The following is a 21,891-nucleotide window of genomic DNA, read 5'->3' as shown; positions in this document are numbered from 1 at the left end:
CCCCCGCCGGCCCCCGCCGGGCGCGGCCCCCCCGCCATCCGCCGCCGCGCTGGGCCCGGCGGGAGCCGCCTTCCCCCGGCCGCGGCCGCGCCGCGCAGGGGAAGCGCCCGCCTGGGCGCGGGGGCCGAGCGGAGGCGGGGAGCGGCCCCCCGCGGGGCGGGGAGGAGCGCCCCACGCGTGGGCCGGTGGCGGAGAGAGGGGGCCGGGTGGGCGCCGGCGCTGCAGGGCTGGGGCCGGCGTGCGTCAGCGGCCGCTCGCCCCGGCCTTGTGGGTCCCAGCTTTTCCCGGGGAGCGGGCAGGGTCCGCAACTCACTTGGGCGCTGCGAGAAGCTGCTGCCCCGCGAAAGCAGCGGGGCTCGGGAATTCTCCGGTGCTGAGCCCCTTGTCCGCCCCGGTGCCATGGCCCTGTACGTGCAAAGGAAACTTTGGTCGCGTCCTGTGGCGTTAGCCCGTAACTGAGTCGGTAAGTATGAAAATAATTAACGGGACGAGGAAGGATTTTTTTTCTACGCTGAGTTTTATTGTCTTTGTGTCTGAAATTCAGCAGTGGGCGTGTGTATTAAAACACGTATGTCTATGGTTTAAATAGCCCAGCGTACCCATTTGAAAGGGTAAAGGACCGGAGGACAAGATCTAGAGAGATACTGCATGAAAAATGAGTGAGATCATGCTCCCACTAATGTCAATGGCAAAAATTGCACCATTCCGTGACACTCGGATTTCACCCTAGCAAGCTGTTTCCAACTTCACATTTTCAAATGGTGTGAAATACACTTAGAGTCAGACAGAAGACAATTGCCTTTTCTAGTCTGTATTTGTTGCAGATTTATGCTATAAGCCCTACCCAATTATGACAAAAGCTGGCATGCAAGGGTGCAAACCATGAGAAGACCTCTGTGTCATATAGTTTGTGTTTTTATTTGAACTGACATGCTTGAGGGAGAAAATAAATGCAAATCCCACATTGCACAAAGCTTGTCTGAACGTTCAATAAACCATGTTTTCAAATCAGGGCAAAATAGAAAAGTTATTAGTTTGCACGTTTTTCAGTTTAGTCAATCAAACTTTCATGCCTTCTGAACACATAGGGGGAAAGCAAGACATCCAAGACTGTTCTGCTGCTGTTTCCTCCTAGTTTATCCAGAGAGTGTCAGCCCAAACCCAGGAGCAGACAGAGGCTGCCCCGGGAGGTATTTCCTCAGCCCTTTGGAAAACGCCAGCTATAAAAGAAAGCTGGATTTACCAAGAAATCTCCTGGCAGCCAGCACAGGACTCAGCGCACAGGTATCTCGGAGGGCAAATTTTCCTACTGAGCAGGTATGTCCTGCACGAGCACCTATTTAGGATGGGGTTTGGCACTAGCTCTAGGAAACCCGCTTTATAGTGATCTGGCTCATTCTGCCTGAGGTTGGAGGTGCTGAGGTACCCATGAGGGAGTTGAAAGCATGCAAATACTCAGTGGCCCAGGTGACATCCGCTTCCTTTTTTGCTGTCCTTGCCAATGTACACATTTAGGAGCACCCAACACCTGCATCCTTGGGCAGCAGCACCCGAGGCCACTGCCTGTGCAATCAATGGGAAGTATACTTCCTCTGGTCTGCTGCTTGCTTAATTGCTAATGTTACTTCTCAAATGCTGTGATCATCATTTTGAACTTGCACAATCTCAGCCAAATGATTCTCATCCATTTCCCCATTGCTCAGACAATGGACGGCCAATTACTCTGCACTAAATATTTAGAGAAAATGAAGAGAGGGTAAACTGAAACACTTGCCTCTGCTCTCCTCACCAGCCTGGCTGGTTGCACAGCCACAGGGAATTGTGCAACTGCAGGAGTGCAACCTCATAAAACCTCACACAAGCCCCGCAGGCGATACGGCTCTGTGGCATCACTCGCAGGGGCATAGGGCTGTAAGCGTGCAGGTGGCTTCGTCCACAGTGTATTTGTGTTTGTTTTTCACCATTTGCACATGTCGTTTTCCAGCAAGCACTCACAGCAGTGCAATAAGGAGGGTGGAACAATCATCAAATTGTTTGGGTTGGAAGAGACCCTCAGGATCATTGAGTCCAACCATAACCTAACTCTAGCACTAAACCATGTCTCTAAGAACCTCGTCGTAATGCCTTTTAAATACAATAAGGAGAATATATGCACTGAGAGTTCCTGGAAATTGATTTATTCTCTTAAACTCTTCTGAACTTCAGCAGCTCCCTAAGAAAGTGTTAGAACCTCTGCTGGTGTCAACCGACATGGCTCTATGGAGGAATTAAACTCTGCTCTGTGTTGGCACAACAAATACCTTACCAGACATCACATCCATCTTTCAGATGGATTGACAATCTGATCTATGTAATACACTTCCATGTTTCACCAGTACAAATACAAAAAATCTGTTAATTGTTATTTTAAATATCTTTAATAAAGACACTGGTTCTAAAAATTTTTCCCTAAATTCTTTCATAAGGTAGTAAAATAGACGAGCATGAAATTATAAAAGGAAACTCTTATCATCTTAGTAATATTTGAGGTGTATTTTTATTTCTCATTGCTTACTATAAAGTTATTAGGAAATGAAAAACAGTTCAATCTAACCTTTCACAAAAGCTTAATTTCTGGGGACAGTCTGTGACTAATTCTAGCTTATGCACTGAACAGTTACTTTAGTATCGCAAAGGAGTCTTAAACAGTCCGTTTTTTTTATTTTAGGAATCAAAATGTTGCCTTGTAGGACTTCTGTAAGACCTCTCTACACATATGAGGCTGAGCACTCACTGGGAGGAAGAAACACAGCTACAGAAGATAAACATGTATTGGGAGGGATTTCTGGGTTATACAGACTTCTGCAAGTGAGAACATGGAGTGGAACTGTGAAATAGAATAATGAAGTCCTTCAGTGAAGTTACCAGCAGCTGGAAAAAATAGAAGAGAAAGTGACAGAGGCAGGCCTTAGTAAGCAGCAAAGGACCTGTTTGGTCTGTGGAACCAGGGAATAAGTGTTGCTAATCATCTAAACACAACACTTTTTGAAAAGACAAGACTGTCCATCTCTATTAACATCTCTGACCTCAAGATTTACACAATATGGCTATTTTCATTGGTTGTGCTGGCACTGTGTGCTGTGAATACACTCCAGCATTTCTCTGTCCAAATCCTCTTGTTGCCCCTGCCAGATGAGCTGTGGTGCCCCACTTGGTCACCGGATTGATGTGCATCTGCTAGAGACTGGCCATGTATCTCACTGCAGAGGTGGGCATCTTCCCACATTGGGTGAAATGACTTTGTGGGAGTAGCCAATATTTGAGGAAATACCCCTAAAAATGCCAAGTCCCAGCCAAAGCTCAAAGTGATGTGTGAAAAACACTCACATTAGTCCCACAAAAGTCCATCAGAAGATGCATTTTTGAAAGCATCCCTGTCTGTTGAAGATTGGAGCCATGGTTTATGATTCTCTAAAAAAACTTCGAGACTTAAAAGGAACATTAAGCTTTCAGGAAAGTCAGTGAAAAGGGCAATGTCATCTGAATGCCCTGTTTGCAGCATATCATCTTTCAGAGCAATCAATCACTCATTTTGGAGCAGAGCTGTCCTAAGCAGCGGAAGGTAACGCGCAAAGGGACATAACGCAAGCCTGGTTTTCAGTCAGAGTGATTTACTGTTGTCATAAATGGTGAGAATTATTAATCTGATCATTACAGTTTTGCTTCTCTATCCAAGATCATGTAATGCAGAGAATGTTTATGTATCCCAGCTAATATAGAGGAAACAAATCAGTTATTTCTAATGTGCCAAAAATGGATAGGCAATTCAATAGCTGCAGATCCAATTCCTTCTGAATGTCAGTTTCTATTCTATCCCCCAATTTTTTTTAATCACTTACAAGAGCTTTGGTACTAATTCCCTCTCAATTTAAAGGGTCCTGACTGTGGGCTTACTTCCCTCCCTCCTAATGTGTTTCATGAACACAGTGATGTCTCCAACCAAAGACATGTTGTATATAAAACCAGAATAAGACAGGACGGCACATTTTAGATCGTCTGGTGTAGTCATCTGCTTACTAGACCACACTGGCTCTTCGCTGTACCTGTAGTACTGCTCTTCTCAGAATGGGGCTGAAAATCACAAGCAGGGTAATCCTCACTTGTTCTCTTCAGGGAGCAAGATAGAGTGGTCCACTATATGGAAAGCTCCTGCTCAGGTCTCCTTGAGTTGTTTCATCTTACTCTGTTATGCTGTTACAGCTTGTGATGCTTTGTTAATCACCCTAAATAATTTCTTTCTTTCTTTTGCATGGATGCAACTGAGATGGGGAGCTTCAGTGGACTTCACACATGGCTTGCCAGTAGCATAACAGTGGCACTGGAACCAAAACTAGAACCCATTGCTGAGAATGAGATACAGTGTTTTAAAAATAAATTTGGCACTAGACACTGGAAAATGTCACAGTCACTACTCTCTGTGCTTTTTCTTAATAACTGTAGTGCAGGACCTTTAAAGATGGTCAAGGAAAATGCATCAGTCAAACCCTTCTCTCTGGAAAGGCAGCTCCTTTGAGGTGAATACTTCTTGAAATCATGTGAGTTCCATTAACATGTTTTAAGAAAAACAGAAAAAATGTTCTGGCAGCTTCAACACATCCAGTTTTTATACTTTTAGAGCAAAACGTTTTCTTTTCTAAATCGCTATGGTTTCCCTTTAAGTTAGCATAGTGTTAGAATACAGCATAATATAAATGAAAAGGTGACATCATTAAACATATCAATCATCCTCATTTTTCTTCTAGAAGTTTTCTTTTAAGGGATTTCAAAATTTTCAGGTTGCATTCCTAATTAGGACAAATCTAAAAAATGTTCATGGAACTGAATTTTCATCCTTTGCACAGCTTATGCAGTCCCTCATGCTCATGACATGCTGAACTGTGTGAACATTGTATGTTCCCTTCTAACTCATAATATCTTTTTTCCCTTGAAATGTCATTGTTTGACAGTGTTTTCAGTCACGTAGTGCCCAGATTTCAACATCATCATCGAAGTATAACCACCCAACAAGTGCTGTCCACTTCTGAGCTGTGGTTCTCTTAGATACACATCCCAAGAACACATCCAATTTTGCAGCAATACTGTATTGCCATGCTGTTGTTAATAATTACTGAACTGTATCACAATAGTTTCATGTCCTTAATTAAGGTGAGTGTTTGATTTGATTAGGAGCTTGTCAAATAGAGAATGGAAAACAGCTCCTCTTCTGAGGAGTTCCTGGTACAATCCCTGAAGAAATTCAGCCAATGCAGAACACATAAAAAGGAGAGAGTGAGTGAGTGAAAATTGACAGGATTGAGCTGATGCAAAGCATGGGTACATGCTCATCTTTCCAGGTTTTCTGTCTTAAGAAATAGCTGTTAAGTGGGTTGGTTTTCTCCATATGTATGTCTTAAGATCTTATTTCACTTTTTTTCTGTTTGTATCTTGACTTCTCTAGGGTTATTTAAGCCACGCTGACACATGTAATAGCTACCAAGTTAGTATTTGCTGCCAAATTCATTCAACTTGCTACTTATCAGCCTCTCTTACAAAATTAAGAAAGAAATATACCACCACCTTACCACAGTCAGAAGATTCCTTAGGGAGAAAGTAAGGAGAAAAGAGAGAGAAAGCTAAAGCATGATGTCCTGGTTTTGTTAAAAACAAGACCAGTTTCTCTTGTAGTGAATTTTCCTTTCAGCTAAGTTCTTCTAAGTAACTGCACTTTTCTGAATTTGGCTGCTTGTTTTTACAGGCAGCAGCTGATAACATAGCAATGGAATGCAAAATACTGATAAAAATGCAAGTCTCATACATGAAAGAGGCGTATTTGTAAGAAGGGGTGAACAGAACAGATGACCAAAATTGACCGAGTCATTCACCCTATAAAATTGAGGGATCACCTGAAGAGGACCATGCCTGTCGTCACTGCGATCTAAGGCCTGGTTCCAGTGAATCCTGAATCCAGGTCCGGTTTGCTGTGGAATCCAGCCCACGACTTCTGGGTGCCTCCCCTGCAGCTGCTAGAGCAGTGCGGAGCGGGGAAATTCAAGGTTGGTTTTGTATATTTTGTATGATTTTCTCTATTTTATTAGTAGCATTAGTAAAGCAATTTTTTAAACTTTTTTTCAACTTGCAAGTCTCTTTCTCTTTTTTCCTCCTATTGCCTTTTCCTTGGTGGGGAGGGCTGGGGGAGTGGGGAGGAGGCTGACAGCATCTACCATGGATTATTGTTGCCCTGCATTAAACAGTGATACAGGGTGAAAAATGCTCTGGGATATGGGAAAAGATGAAAGAATGGGAAAGTGTCGGATAGGAAAGTAGGGGTAGAAGATTTAAAAAACAAAAACAAAAAAACAACCAACCAAACAAACAAAAAAAACAGTCAACCAAAAAAGGAACAGAAGTGTCTGACTCAATTGACCTCTGAGAAGGTGCTTAATTTCAAATATGAGAACTCCACAGGTCCAGGCTCGTGCCTAAAATTAAGCTTGTGTTTTATTCAGGCCAATTTAAATTTCAGTTTTCTACACAAGGATATAAAGCACCAGGGAGGAAAAAAATCTTTCAGAATCTTGTTGAGATTAGGGCACCTACATTCCATAGGTTTCTTGAAAAATCGGGGATTTCAGTATATAGTATTAAACTATAAAACAAATGATGCTAGAACTCTTTAGGTGCTATTCCCTCTTCAGTGAAGAAACCTGAATAGAATAAATCTCTACTCAGCTATTTAGCCCTGGGCTAAGCGTCAAAAAGAAGCAATTCTCTTCCTCAGGCCAACTTGGTGACAATTACTTGCAGTTCACCAGACATTCTGCTGGAAATCAAATCTCTGTCGTGGTGGGGCTTTTTTGTACAGCTACAGTCACCACTGTTCCCAGGCACAGAAGAGAGGACTAAACAAGCAAACACTTCTTCTAAGCACTTGATGCTACCTATATGGCTCCATACATCACCATAGTATCAGAATATCCCTTTAATGGTTGCTAAGAAATATATACTTCTGAGTCCTACCAGTGCTGAAGACTGTATAGTCTGGCATGGCTATTATGTATCACGGTGTACCAAAAAGGAGGGTGAAAGGAGATCTTGAACCTTGGCTCAATACCAGAGACCAGAAGAGGTATTCGTGTTACAGGAACGAGGCAGGATTTGCATAGGGAATACCAGCTCCTCCTGATATCATGTATTTTGGAACAAAACTAACCCCCTGAAATGTCTAGTTCTGGGAAGTGAAAATTGAGCATTGTTTTGTACGTTACAAATTATCTTCCAGTTCTACTAGCCTTACTGGAAGTTAAGGGCATCGCATGATGAATCCGCGAGATAAGAGGTTTCCTGGTTTGTCCTTTGCTGTACACCAGACTTCCAGAGGGCACCAGGATCACTGCTCAGTTGTGTCTCAGTTTGCTACTTGCACCTATGATTATCCCAGATATCGCGCCTGAAGGGCAAAATTAAAGCTTTAGCAATCTCTCATTTTATCCAAATGAAAACAATCATTCAGGAACCAAAAAAACCTCACATACTGTAACCCTTCAGCTAAACAAAATTGTGCCTGAGTCTACTCCATGGCTCTGGGATCAGCAGGCATGATCTGGCCATGTCCATGACATTAATGTCTCATACCCTGTTGGGAATGATACCTTGTCAAAGCTGACTCCTGCATGGCATTGGCGAGTTCCCTGGGATAGACCTCGTGTTGCTCCACTTGAAACTACCCCCAAAAATGTTCTAGGGATGATGTCACAGTGCTGACAACTGAGACTTCGAATTCAAGAATATACCTTGGCTTTGTTTAATTTACTAGGATAGAAGTAATCAATGCGAGGCCTATGTGTTCTGAATCTGATTTTTACTGATCTGTACAAATTCCAATGCAAATTATTTCCCTGGGTTCTTACCAGTATTTATTGCTGATTAATTCTGGTAAATCTGATAATATTTACCTCCACGCAAAAAGCAACTAACCAAGCAACAAATCCTCCAGCTCTAAATATATATACATGAAAATATACCTCTTTAAATTCCACTTATTACAAATGAATCTGTGCTTAAAGCTGACCTCTGGGTTCTCCCCAAGCTTTGACAAAGTCTGGATTTGGGTTTGAATTTTCATGAAGTCTGGACTTACCAGCTTATTTGAAGTTGATTCTTCATCTGCTTGATAGACAAAGTACACCCAAAACTAGCTAATCATCCATACACCAGTAAGATTCAATTTTCAAGCCAAATGCCGAAGCAAACATCTTCATTGATTTGAGGATGTTTCACACACAAAAATATAGCCATATTTTAATGCATGCCAGTTACCAGACTCCTAGTGCAGTGCCTGGTGAAGTCCAGTGTCATGTGGAAGTAAAGACTGGTGATGGATGGGATCCTGGGACATGGGGGTGGATGGCAGGGAATGGGAGAAGTGGATGGGATGGCAGGGAGCCCCACATCCCCCCCACTCAGTCCTGCTCTAGGAATGAACCCACCCTAAACTAGGGTTAGGGTTTAGAGTTGGCGTTAGCGCTAGGGTTTAGCGTTACGGTTTGGGTTGGGTTAGGATTAGCATTTAGATTTGGGTTATGTTAAGGTTTAGGGTTAGGGTTAGAGTTATTGTTAGGGTTAGGGTCCCTACATTTTCAGTTTTCTTTTTCTTTTGTTGAAGAAAATAAATAATGAAGGTCTTCAGCAAAGTCATGTAACAACTCAAGAATAAAGCAGGGCACAAGCAGCAGGACACTGAGCTGCTGGCTCTTGCGGGAATGCTCATGCTTCAGCCTGGATAATCAAAGTAATGCTTGTTGTATCCAGTCATAGGTTCTCAAGCAAAGGCTTTCCTGGAGCTGAAACCGAATCGTGACTGAAACCCTGTCGATGAAAAGCAGAGAAATCCCGTCCCGTTCTGATATACTATCGATAACGAGACTTAACTGGGATCTTGCTGCTCCCAAACGTTACCACTGGAATTGGTAGTCTATGAATAGCCACAAATTGCAGATGCATTAGTGAGGCAACTCTAAAAAATACAAAAATCTCTGCACTTTTAAGAACACTCTGTGGGGATAACTCAGCAAGTAATTGCTATTGTCATTTCATGCATGGCATAACTTGCCATGGGAGTCAGTGCCAAAGATGGGATTTTAATTCAGGACTTTCAACTCTCAGCCAGCCTCAGCTTTGGTCTCTATGTAACAGTGCTATGACAGAAAATTATCCCCATGGGGCCAATTGCACCTTTGGAAATTTCCAAGGTGGGGCTCCCCTTCATGCTGAAGTGATATTCAGCTGTTGAGAGCAGCATCCAGTGCCTTCCTCCCAGGACCTTCCTGGGACTTGCATGATTCAAAATCTATGCAAAAAGGAGTGGACAGGCTTAGGAAGACACTCAGGATACCCCTGGAAAATCTCCAGAATGTTATATATTATTCCAGGCTGTTCCATCCTCCTATGAAACCACCCTGCCAGAGCATGCAGAATGGCTTCTGGAGCAGCAGCGGGGCAGAGACAACCTCCTGACCTCCTCATTGCTGCAGCATCCTCTCACAGATCCCTGGAGGACATTTGAGCTTGCAGCAGCCCCACTGTCTGCAGGGTAATCCTGTGAATGGATCGGGGAGGCATTTCTTCCCCTTATGGCCCCTCCTGAAGATTTTTCGTTGGGAAGGGATGATCTAAGCTCATGTGACTTGTGATTCAATATTTTTACCCTAATAGCAACTGTAGTGCGCTTCCGAAGTGGAAAAATAGAGTTTTGCTTCACTGTCCCTGTTGAACAGCTGCTTAATAGTCCATACAAACTATATCTCTGTGTCCAAATTCAGGCTTCTCCTTTAAGCAACTTACAAAGTAGCCTTCTGGAAATGCCTTCTGCTTATTGAAATGCCAGGCTGCCCTCATCACTGGGGGAGGAGGGGAGAAAGCCGAAATATGAGGTCATGTTCTAGTCATGTGACTGCTGCAGCATCTGTCAACTGTGATACAATTACTGAGCCATAACTGTGCATTTATGACATTCAAACCTGCTCAGCAAAGCCCCTCGTTCGCCACTGGTACCTTCACCCTTTCTCTTCTTAGGGATCATCTTAAGAGTTTTCTAAGCAAACCCATGCCATGAATCACAAAGCAGTCACCTGTTATACAAAATATTGCAATGTACCACAAAAAATCACATTCTAATTAAATCCTTTCCCTGTAAAAAGCTTGAGGGCAGTCTCTTGGGTGGGACTGTTCGGAGCAGCAAATTTAACCTCTGTATTTCGGGAGAGCTCTGAGCCTGCTGGGCTGAGCAGGAGTGAGCGCAGTCTCCTGCCTGGAGGAGCTGGGGGTTTGAGACCCTTTTTCCAAACTATCTGACTGCATGATTCTCACTTCAGGTGCAGTGTGGCTGTGTAGGATATGCAATCACTGGATAAAGTAGCTTCTTTTTTTTTTTTTATCAGAGTCTGTTTTTATGACTGCAAGAATAGCCAGATCTGTTGCAGATGATGTTAGAAGGTGCAGCAGTGCACCGGTGTTTTTTCTCTTTCTGTAGCCTGCCTTCTGTATTGCAGACTCAGAAGCATTGCAAGCACAGTGCAGACAGATCCTCATCATTTATGAGCTTCCATTTTTATTTGGTGAGCCACAGCAGAGAAAAATGGCTATTGACTGTATATTAGGTAACCCCCAAATTATTAGAACCATGTATCTATTTAATTGCAGACAGTCAAGCAATATCCTGAAGGTTGCAAGTAGTAAACTCACCAGAACTGTACAAGTCCTTATAGATGAGCCCCTGTATGACACAGATTAACCACTATAAAAATGTATTAGCCAAGTGCAGAATTTTTAGGAAAAATATGAGAACATTCATGCCATACCAAAGTTCAGCTAGCTCAACATCTTATGGTCAACAGGAGCCAAGGTCAATGCTCGGGGAATGTTTGTGTCCAAAGAGTGTTTCTTCTCCCAGAATACTGTGGTACCTTTTGGCAAAGTTGAACAGTTTCCTGAGTCAGAAGTTGCATTTGGATCATCATATTTAATAGACAAGGATGGAATCATGCTCTATAAAACTTTCCAGTCTTTTTAAAGCAGTATTGAGCACCTTGTTAAAGCAATTGTTTTCTGTTTAAAACCTGCTGCCTGGTAATTTCCTTACATTTCAGTTCACATCAGTTCACACTTATCTCATATGTTAAGCACCGTAAAACTATTAGTCACATTTGATGAGTTATCAGCTGATGCATATACATGACTCTCCACTCAGCAGAGAATCAAGGAGAAAAGCAAGCAAGCCGTTGAACTGGTGGAAAGAGGGACCAGGATCTCCGCTGGCAGCATTTGGGCCGTCTCTGACATTAGTACTGGTGATGTGGGATATGAGTTGTACTCTGTAGCTACCCCACAATATCAATCACATGCCCCCAAAGGACAGAAGAACTCCAGTAAAGGGGGAATGACAGAAGAAATCTGGTAAAGGAAGAATGCAGAACCTCTAAGGTTCTTGTAGCTGTTGATTGGAAAGTGTGGAAAAAAAAAAAGGAGAAAAAAGATCACTGACAATTCCCCTCAAAGCTTTGAGTCCCTTCTGTTTCTGCAGGTCCATTGGCGATAAACTAAAGATATTCAGCTCTAAGTTCTTACCCGTATTCTCTAGCGTGAAGGAGGATGCTTCCCCAGGTGCCAGTGAGCTGAAGGTGAGGGCAGGATAAAGATCACAAGTCAATGAACATACTGAAGTGTCCAGAGGATCTGTTGGCCAATAATGCTTCAGGATGGAAACTGCAATCACTGGGAAATTTGTGATCCCTGAGTAAATTTTACAGAGCCTACAAAAATTGTCAGAGGCTAATTGATTAAGATAATATATGAGGGAGAGATTTTGATGAATGCTGGCAAGGGAGAAGTTGAACAAGCCTTGAATACAATATGCTAGCAAAATCCTTAGTGACTAACACAGCTCTGATACAAGTATCAGTGACAGCAAGAATGACACCATCCTTTACATAGCCAAATTTGAATCAGCCTCATCCAATGCTTTAGTGTTTTAATTAGAATATGTGGTATGACTGTGACGTTTGCAACCAACAGGGGACAGGAATTATATCACACACCTAGACAGAAAATAGAATTTTATGTCTGTAGGTACTTGATATAAGAGAAAATTCAAGAAAAAAAGAACAGCAGAAAACAAGGAAGGGTTTCATATTCACTCCCAGGTATAGCTGTCTACTAGGTGGGATGTAAAATGTAGCGTGGAGGCTGAGGTCACCCCCATAGCATTTAATAAATTAAGAAGTGGTGTCAGGCCCACCTTCTTCTCACTTTGGACTGTTAAGTGCAATTCAGCCTGCAGCTGCGAGTTCTGATCGCATCAGTTCAGTGTGTGCTCTTGTGTCCTCTGTGTTTCTCCTTGTTCCTTCTGACTCTTACTTTGCCCTCTGCATTCCTGCAGCACCTGGGTTGTTCTCAGACTGAAATCTCCTTGAAGAAGGCAACATCTTAGTGTAGGCCATATTACAATAGAGCCTCCAACTGCAGCGAGGTTGTCATGAGTTGTATTACTATGAATACTTTTGTTTGTATATGTCTTCTTTTGCATTTGATAAATAAGCTGTGCAATGAGAGAGATTTCCAGATGCAAGAAATTCTCTGAGAGCTTCCTTAATGGAAAAAGCATTTCATGCTTGAAAGAGCATAGTAACAAGTTGGCACTGCATCTAAGCCTTTTATAACAGTTTAATTCACACCCTCTCTCCGAATGTAAATTAATCCAGATTGGAAAGTGTTGGAAATCTGAAGCAATGTATGTAATTTGGTTGTAGTCTAAGGGTGGGGAAGGAAGAATAAAATAAAATATCCCGCTCAAACCCTTATATGAGCGTTAAACCTATTTTTAAAGCCTTCTGTCTTGAAGCTAATAGTGCTGCTAATCCCAACAATCAGAAGCTGAGAGTCAGGCCCCAAATTTCGATCCCCAGACCTGCTGAAAATTTCTCTAGTGTTTGAAACTTTACAATTCACCTTTCCACCTTTTCTTCACAATCAGGAGGGCAAAAATTTTAATGAGACCAAACTGAGTTAGAACTTATGAAATTTTGACTCCAGAGCATGGATTTTGAGCAATAATAAACCTCCTTACGTTCTTACTAATATGGCAGAAAAATACAATTATTGCAAAAAAGAATTTGCTATGCATGTGTAAGGAAAATACACAGAGACCTAGTCACATTTGGAAATGCTTTGCTCCATTTGCATGGATATTCTCTAAGACGTTTACTTTTTTTTTTTCTTTTAACAATATTTTCCACTCTAATGATGGCTCTTTAAAAACCAGGCCACTTCCCATTAAAATGTTCCTAGGCATAGCTGGCAGAGCACAAAGGCTGGTATCCTGCAGCCAGCCAGCAAGGTGGCAGGGCACTTGCATAAAAGCTGCCATTAGCAAAAGCACTCCTGGTTCTGCTAGTGCTTTTTGCACTTAAATCTTTTCCCCCCTCTCTTGAAAGGATGGGTGGATCAGTCGGAGATGCCCTAACCTGGGAGCTGTCTGGGGGTCGAGTCTAAGTTTGTACAGGTGATGCAAATGAGATTGAAGGTGTTTTGGTTACTGCACATTGCCATTTGAGAAACGCACAATGTAGCTAACAGGACCGATTTACTGCGGCTACAAGAGAAGTAAATTAATGAAGACAGCAATAATTTTGCAGTCCATGTGTTAATGCCACACCATTGCATGCAGACACACAGAACTGACTTACACATAACTCTGCTGCTTCGACATAAGGTTTTTAACTCGGTCAAAGTTGTCTGTGATTTCAGAGTACTCTGTAAGGTCACTCGTAATTATGCAGCGTTACTATCTTAGGCAGAAGGTGACCTATATTACTTTCTTCTGATGTCTTCATTCTATGCATTGTTACTTCTGCAAATGTTTATGTGCCTAAGTTCCTGTCTCTTTAGGTTTCTCATGGTTAGTCTGATAGTAAGATCCACACACAGGAAGCACCAGCTTCTTTCATCTTTTCCGGCTAGAGGACAACACAAGGAATGAAAACATTGGATAAAATGTCTGAAAACATTACACAGAATTTTCTACTGGCTTTTTTGATAACCTGAATCAGGATGACCAGTAAATTAACTGGGATTCGCTTGGAGCCAACAGACGAATCTAGAACAACTCATCAAGCTTGAAATTAAAAGATTTACAACCATCACACCCAGCATTTTGACAGTCATTCTAGCAAATGAATGCCCATAGTACTTATTTCTGGGAGATGAAGGGGGCACAGTCTGGAACATGTCAGAAGAGGTCCAGTTGAATTTTAAAAATTTCTGAATTCAAGACCAAGCTCATTTTGACTTGGAAAGAAACAGCTCTCTGAAAATATTTTGCCTGGTTCCAATCACACTTAATCACCGGTTGCCACAGAAATCTTCCTCAGCGGGAGTGTTAGAGCTTTCTGTGCCTGAAATCCTTTTGTCCCTCTCCTGCAGTGCTCAACAGCACACAGACCATTTAAAATTTATTTCCGAAGCAAGATTTGCTTTGTTTGGATTCCTCCACTGACCAAATTCAGACATCACAGAAACTGATGCAACTGGGCTGAATCATGACACCACTGAATTTTTTCGAAGTCTATTATTATAAAGTAAGATCTACATCAGTTTTATCTCCCTGAGCTCTTATTGCCCAGCATCAACTGTCGATTTCTGATGATGGTTTAAGGGGTGGAAAGAGCAGTGAATTTGGTAGCAGTGCACTTATGCATATTCATGATTATGTGAACTGCTGAGGTGTTTTCTCATTCCTAAGTTGGCATGATGACACCAGTTTTCAAATGGAAAATGTTTCTTCATGTTATTATTTTTTTCCCCTGAGAGTTAGGAGCTGAGCTCTGTTGAAAACTGGTGCAGTATTTGTGGCTTCTAACAGTTATACATACATTTTTAAAAGCTAGTTTCTCCCTTTATATGTGCTAAAGAAGCCTGCTCCTACTTAGATCAGTGTTTTCTGACTCCCATTAAAAACAGAACCCATGACAGCAATAAGGAAAATAGCAAAACGGTGGTGAATCCCACTGCCAGTATAAAAGAGCCAGTCAGCAGGAAAGTGTTCAAAACCAAACCACCACCCCCCACACACCAAAAAAACCCCACCCAGCCTGCCATCCCCTTGTGCATCTGGTCCTTACTAGAAGCCTCAGGACTCCAGTAGCTTCAGATTTTTTTTTTTCTCATCTTGAATCGCAGACAAACACACTGCAAACATTCTCTCTCAATCCAAATTTTGAGGATCATATGAAAGAGCAAATTTCAGGTCCTTAAAGTTTCTTTCTTTCTTACCAACTGAATTAATTAATGCAGAGTTAGGATTTCCTAGCAGTAGCTAGAGCCCTTATAAAATATCAGCTTCAGCAAAATTCAGACTTTAGGAAGCCAGGAAATACAGAGTTTAGGTCAATATTCAGACAACCTTTATTTTTCCCTCCTGGGAGCCAGCGATAGGAACAGGGAACTGGCAGTATTTGCTGAGCTGAGTACTGCTGTGTCAAATGGTACCAGACTTAGTAAACTATGATAGTAGGCAAGATGGGAGACCATACCTCTCAAATGTGACCCCAGCCTCACAAATATTGCTATTTGGTGAGTAGTGGGAAAGAGAAAATGTAATTATTATGGAATTGTTTCTAGGAAATTGGGTCAGAGCATGCATGGCAAGGAAACGTGACTGTAACACACCCCGCATTTCCAAAGAGAAGGTGTGCCTGTGCTGTAGTAGTTACATACTGAAAGACACTCACTGAAAAGATGAATTATTTTGATTACAGATATACTGAGCATTGCTATAAAGGTTGGAATTAATATTGTTGTATTATCCTCTCTATTTCCTGGTTTCTCAGAGGCTTGAATTATGCTGAATTATGCTTTATGGAAGCAAGCGAGCAATCTTAACCATATGTTGGCAAATCTTTTCAGCAAAGTAATGTTTTTAATAGGGACATGTTTTCGTAGGTCTCAGACATTCTTTAGGTGCTTATGGTTACTATTGCAACAACAGCACTACTGAAATAATGTAAAGGGAAGCCTGGGACTCTGAAACCCTGTTTTATCCAGTGTTATATGGAACAGGGTAGTCACCACTCACTGAAATATTTGAAGGATTAAGGTATTGGCAGTGTGATGAAAGAATCCTCAGAAATTATGATTCCATGATGATTACAATACACACTTTAGAACAAAAGGATGGATCTCTCCCTTCCTGCCTCCCCTCTATTTCTTACCAGGATATACATAACCCTGCCTGAGAAAACCTCCAGGACACTCTTCTTGTCCAGCCATATTAAGCCATTAGCATTTGAGAAGTGAATAGCACTTGCAGAGTTTCTCTTTGCTCTCTGACACTCTAGTGCTAACAGCAAGCTTGACAGCAAGCCACTTACATCCAATGATCCCCTGAACATGCTAGATTCCCCAAGTCTGGATTTCCATCCTCAGGTGTGTTTTTGAAGCCTCTCCAGCATTATCGATATACCAACTTACATTACAAGGTCTTGAAGAGGACAGATTAAGCCTAAGCCTAACCCTAACCAAACCCTAACCCTAAACCTACCCCTAATGCAACCCTAATCCTAATCTAAACCTAACCCTACCCCTACCCCTAAACCAGCCCTTACCCTAACCATAACCAAAACCTAACCCAAACACTAACTCTAATCCTAAACCCTAACCTAACTCTAATCCCAACTCAACGCTAACCCTAACACTACCCCTAACCCTAAACCTAACCTTAAATCCTAAACCCTAACCCTAACCTAACCCTAGCCCTAACTCAACTCTAACCCTGAACCTATGCCTAACATAACCCTAACCCTAAGCCCTAACCCTAAACCTAACCCTAAAACCTAACCTAAGATTAAGTCTATCCCTAACCTTAAAACGTAAACCCTGACCCTAACCCTAACTCAACCTTAACCCTATGCCCAAGATAACCCTAATCCTAACCCCAACCCTAAACCCAACACCAACCCTAACCCTAAACCCTAACCCTAGCCCTTATCTAACCCTAAATAAACCCTTACAAAACCCTAACCCTAACCATTACCCTAACCCTAACACTAACCCACCCTAGCCCTAACTCAATCCTAGCCCAACGGTAATCCTAACACAACCCTAACCCTAACCTAAACCTTACCCTAACCTTAAGCCTAATCCTAACCAAAACCTAACACTAAACCTAACCCGAAGCCTTAATCCTAAACCCTAACCTAACCTTAACCCAACCCTAACCCCACCCCTAACCCCAACCCTAACCCTAACCCAAACCTTACCCTAACCCTAACACTAAGCCTAACCCTAACCAAAACCTAACCCTAAACCCTAACCTACCCTAATCCTAAACCCTAACGCTAACCCTAACCTAACCCTAAACCTAACCCCAACCTTAAACCCTAAGCCTAAACCTAACCCTAACCAAACCAAACCCTAACCCTAAACCTAGTCTAAGCCTAACCCTAACCTTAAACCCTAAACTCTAATCTAACCCTAACTCTAACTCAACCCTAACCCTAACCCCAACCCTAAACCCTTACCCCTAATGTTAACCCCAACCCTAAACCCTAACCCAACCCTAACCCTCACCCTAACCCTAATCCTACCCTAAACCCTAACCCCAACCTTATCCCTAACCCTAACCTAAGCCTAAGCCTAACCCTAACCCAAACCCCTAACCCTAACCCTTACCCCTAACATTAACCCTTACCCAACACTTACCCTAACCCCAACCCTAAACCCTAACCCTATAGCCTAATCCTAACCCTAACCGTAACCCTACCCCCAACCCTTGGGTGACCAGCATGTGCAGTGCCTCTCATCCATGGTACCTGAGACCAGGTGCCCAGGCATTCATGCTCTGCAGAGCTACAGGAGACCACCACCGTATGTTGGATTTTTTTGTTCGATCCTTTTTTTCCTCTTTCCTAAACTTCTGGGGCAGAAACCCGCCTTGTTTCTTGGCTGTTTTCTGTGTTGGGTACACGACTGAGGGGGGCTGCTGGCGCGGCGCTGGGCACCAGATTGGGTGGGAGGCTGAGTTTTGGCCTTGAGTTTTCCCCAGGGACCTGCACAGCAGCTTCAGTCACTAACTGTGTGTCCCTGAGCACTGAGGGAGCTGCCCCTGTGGTGTGGCCCAGGCAGCCCTCGCCATGGCTGATGCCAGGAGGTAGGCGGGAGGGACATGGCACCCATAGCCCCTGGAGAGGGGGCTGGCTGGTGAGGCCATTGCCCTTCTTGTCATGGAAAGAAATAAAAGCACTTCAGAGTGTTGCAGGGCCAGCAGCGATCAGCCAAGAGCTTCAGCAGCCCCCTGTGATGGTTCCCCGTGCTGGGCATGTGCCTAGGTGGAGAGCTGCACCAGTGCAGAGACTACTACGCCAGTGTGGGGATTTCTGGGTGTCTCGAGGAGCCCCAGCTCCTTCCCAATGTTATCAGAGGGCACCTTCCCAGTGGAAACCACATCAGCAACAAAGGACTGCTTCTCGCACTACAACACACCAGTTGCTGAACAGGTAAAACACCATGATGACAAATACGCATCATTCCTGTTCTGGGTGAGCCTACAGCTAACTCCTTCCAAGTGCACATGGCTAAAAATACAGCTCCCAGCATTTTACCAAGATTTAATTCCACAGGCACCTTTTTGCACCTCGAGCCAGGCCTATGACAATGTGTTTTCTAATAAAACACCAAATTACGTGTGAGTGTTTAAGAAAAATGATCTTTTAACTGGCACCATCATTCCTCCGATGGTGGTGGTGGTTGGTGATGGTGACCCTGAGGCTGGTGGATAAAGCTGATTCACCCCCAGTTTTGAACGGGCCGCCCCCTCTGCTGGACTGAACTGACAGACAGCGGGCACAGGTGGCACTGGAGAGAAAGCTCCTGTACCTTCTGACCCCATGCATGGCTTTGGAGCTGTGTTTGAGCTGAATGAGACTGGCTCAGAGCAGTGCGGATAGCAAAGTGGGATCAGTCATGGATTGAGGTATTGACATATTTGTCACAGCATCATCCCTTGGGGAGTCTCACTTTATCTGTCTTCTTGCTAAAGCTTTCTGAAAAGCGTCATTTAGGCCTTTTTGTTGTCCTATATTGTTGAATGAAAAGTATTCGGAGACAGTCTGCATTCTGAGTGTTACAAACATTGACCAAAACTTCTAGGTTTCTACAGGTTTCTGCCATGCATTTGGGTGCCCATAAACATTTTAAAATCTAGCTCTTAGTGTTTAGCTTAATTTCTTAATTTTCTTAGTACTGGTAAATTGAGCAATTATCAAATTATTGTTGTTCAGTAAAATGCTGTTAGGGTGAAAGCATCAAACAATCTATCATATATTCTGTTGTATTCACTTGATGCTCTCAGCCACTTAAAATTAGTTAAAAATCACTTTTATGAGGTGAAGAAGGTGAAGGTCTCTGTGTGAGCCCCACATAAGCCATGAACATTCAGGAGTAAAGAAAAGTTATTTTTACATGTTTCCAGTAAGCCTACATGGCTTAAGTGTAGACCATCCATGGTTTTATAACACTTACACACCAGACCCCCTCCAGTCAGTCTAGGTGCTACGTGTCCCTGTAACTGAAATTTTATTCTGGGAGTAGATTAAATTACAGTATCATTGACAAATTTTCTAGGGCTTTGCAATTTTCTCTTTTGACTTGAACTGGGAATGAAATTAAGCTTCCAAACTCCACTTGTCTGCTCACAATCTGCCTAATCAAAACAGGAGATCCTCCCGAACATTTCAATGCCCAAGTTGCTGGGAGGAGTCCCTGATAGATTTCTCTTTTAAATTTAGCACTGCCCAGAATAGTAACTCTTACATAACATATACACAGCAAATACGAGACTTGCTATAATTTCAGTGAGAGACTGCAGATTTTCTGCCTTGCAGGATGACTAAAGCAGACAGCATTAGAGTCATCCCTCATATAAAAAAGCTTGAGCAAATGAGCTTATTCTTACAAAGCAAGGGATAATGTTTCTCTTAGGTATCAGAATATATCTGACAACCAAATGGACTGTGACAGAGCCTAGCTCCTCTCATGTGTCTGTGAGTGGCATTGTGGCCTCTGTTTACCTCAAAACACACAGGTGTGTTGGACTCCTTGTTCCTGAGGGTAAAGAGAGACAGCAAGGCAAGAATTTGCACTCCATTGTGGACAGGCCATTGGGTCTATTTGGGAAGGGAAGATCTTAGATAAATATGATCTCTGTTTATTTGCAGCCAGCATGCTATCTGTGGAGCATATACTCCACGCAACCTGTGCCATAGATGGGAGATCTTGAAGGAGCAAAGAACACGAATTAGACCTTTCTGTCATAGTATGTTTGGCAGGGGATCTGGCAGAAGAAGTTAAATAGACTTTGCATCCATTTTCACCCCCTCCTGCCTTCTGTTTTCCGTAGCTTGACACTTCCCATAACAGTGAACTGCAAAGCAATTGCAGAGACCACATGTTATATGCGTGTATCACAGCTGGAGCTTGATCCCTGCCATGCTTCGGGGGTGAAGTCGTGAAATATTGGATCCTCTGAGTGCTTGCTCCCGCTCTTTCAGGCTAACGCCCTCTGGGGGCTGTAGCTTACAGGGCTGCATAGGAGTCTCCTGTTCTGGAAGGCACTTCAGCCTCCCATAATCACTCCAGTGCTGTTATACTGGAGGAAGCAGCAAGGGCCTTCACTGTGCTTAGTCACATTGTAGTAGTAGTTATGCGGACTCTTGGACAGGATTTCATTTCACTGGGACACACAGATAGAGTGCCCTAGAACTGCTGGCACCTTGCGTACAGAGTACAGGCTGGACAGTATTTGGCCCTGTGTCATTTGAGGAGATTATTTACACAGAGGAATTTGCTTAGCTAAGAAACCTGCATGGAAACAGAAACATGTCAAATAAGCAATTACCCCCATACTCAGAGGTTTATGGAGATCAATCATACTGACCTATAGTCCCTGTCATTTCCTGGATCGCCTTAGAAATAAGAAACCTACCAGGAAAGACATTAAGGCATTATTAGATTAGCCTTGCTTTTGCAGAGTCACCTTGGGAACTTTTGATCTGATAAGAAGTCTCTCTGCTGATTTGGTAAGGTGCCATTTTCTTGTAGGTGTACATGATGACACAGACCAGGCAGTGGGGTCTCAAAGGAAAAGTATCAGTTTCATTAAAAGGATGATGTAGCACCAGTTTATCTGTGTGTCCACTTAAACCTTGCTTATCCCGGTGGAGTTTCCCCCAGACTAGTATAGAGTATGCACGAACACACACAGAACACAGTTTGAACTAAAGCAGTGTGATGCCACATTTTTAGCTAAATCATTAAAACTCCTCAATGAATATTGACATCCCCACGTGTGTCATTTATCTGTCCCTCAGACCCATAGCAACACACTGATCCTGCTTTCTTGTCTCTGTTAGGAACTAGTCTGTGAATGTTTTCTGTGCTGACAGAAAAGGCTGGAGATTGAATGTGTGGTGCTTTCCTTCCTGCTTGCTTCCCTACAGACCCTGGATTTTCTGGACCCACAGAAGTAGTGGTTACTGAAAAGGTAGCTTGAATGCCAGGCATTGCCATTCACAGCCATGAATGTACCTGTTCTGCTCCCACAGAGTCCCAGGAGTCCCAGCCATCTCCAGAGCTCCTAGATTCTGTGCCTTTATTCAGTGTTATGATTGCTAGTCAAAATAAAATTTCCCTAAGGAGTAAAAAAAAAAAAGAAAAAAAAAGAGGAGCCTGCCTTTTTGTAGACCATAGACTGGCAATAAACCCCATGGTAAGGAGGGAAGGAAGACTCCAAAATTTATAAATGAGAGATCTAGCTTATTACGGGTA

At 42.9% G+C, this 21,891-nt stretch overlaps 1 protein-coding gene across 6 annotated transcripts in view; it reads left to right on the top strand.

Moving 5' to 3' along the window:
- Positions 1–137: 137 nt before the first annotated feature.
- The window catches only part of TMEM247 (transmembrane protein 247), a 59,611-nt gene continuing 37,857 nt past the window's right edge, over positions 138–21,891 (top strand). The window contains exons 1-3 of one of the 6 annotated variants that reach the window (XM_071806099.1): positions 138–463; positions 2,708–3,668; positions 5,774–6,071. The gene's annotated coding sequence lies outside the window, so the exon portion shown is untranslated. Of the gene's footprint in view, positions 464–1,088; positions 1,318–2,707; positions 6,072–21,891 lie in introns of all 6 variants that reach the window. The other 5 variants (XM_071806098.1, XM_071806097.1, XM_071806096.1 and 2 more) reach the window with 5 other exon arrangements.

Source organism: Patagioenas fasciata, chromosome 3, assembly GCF_037038585.1.
Source record: "Patagioenas fasciata isolate bPatFas1 chromosome 3, bPatFas1.hap1, whole genome shotgun sequence".
In the NCBI taxonomy this organism is placed as follows: domain Eukaryota; kingdom Metazoa; phylum Chordata; class Aves; order Columbiformes; family Columbidae; genus Patagioenas; species Patagioenas fasciata.
This window is presented reverse-complemented; position numbering and strand designations above follow the sequence as displayed.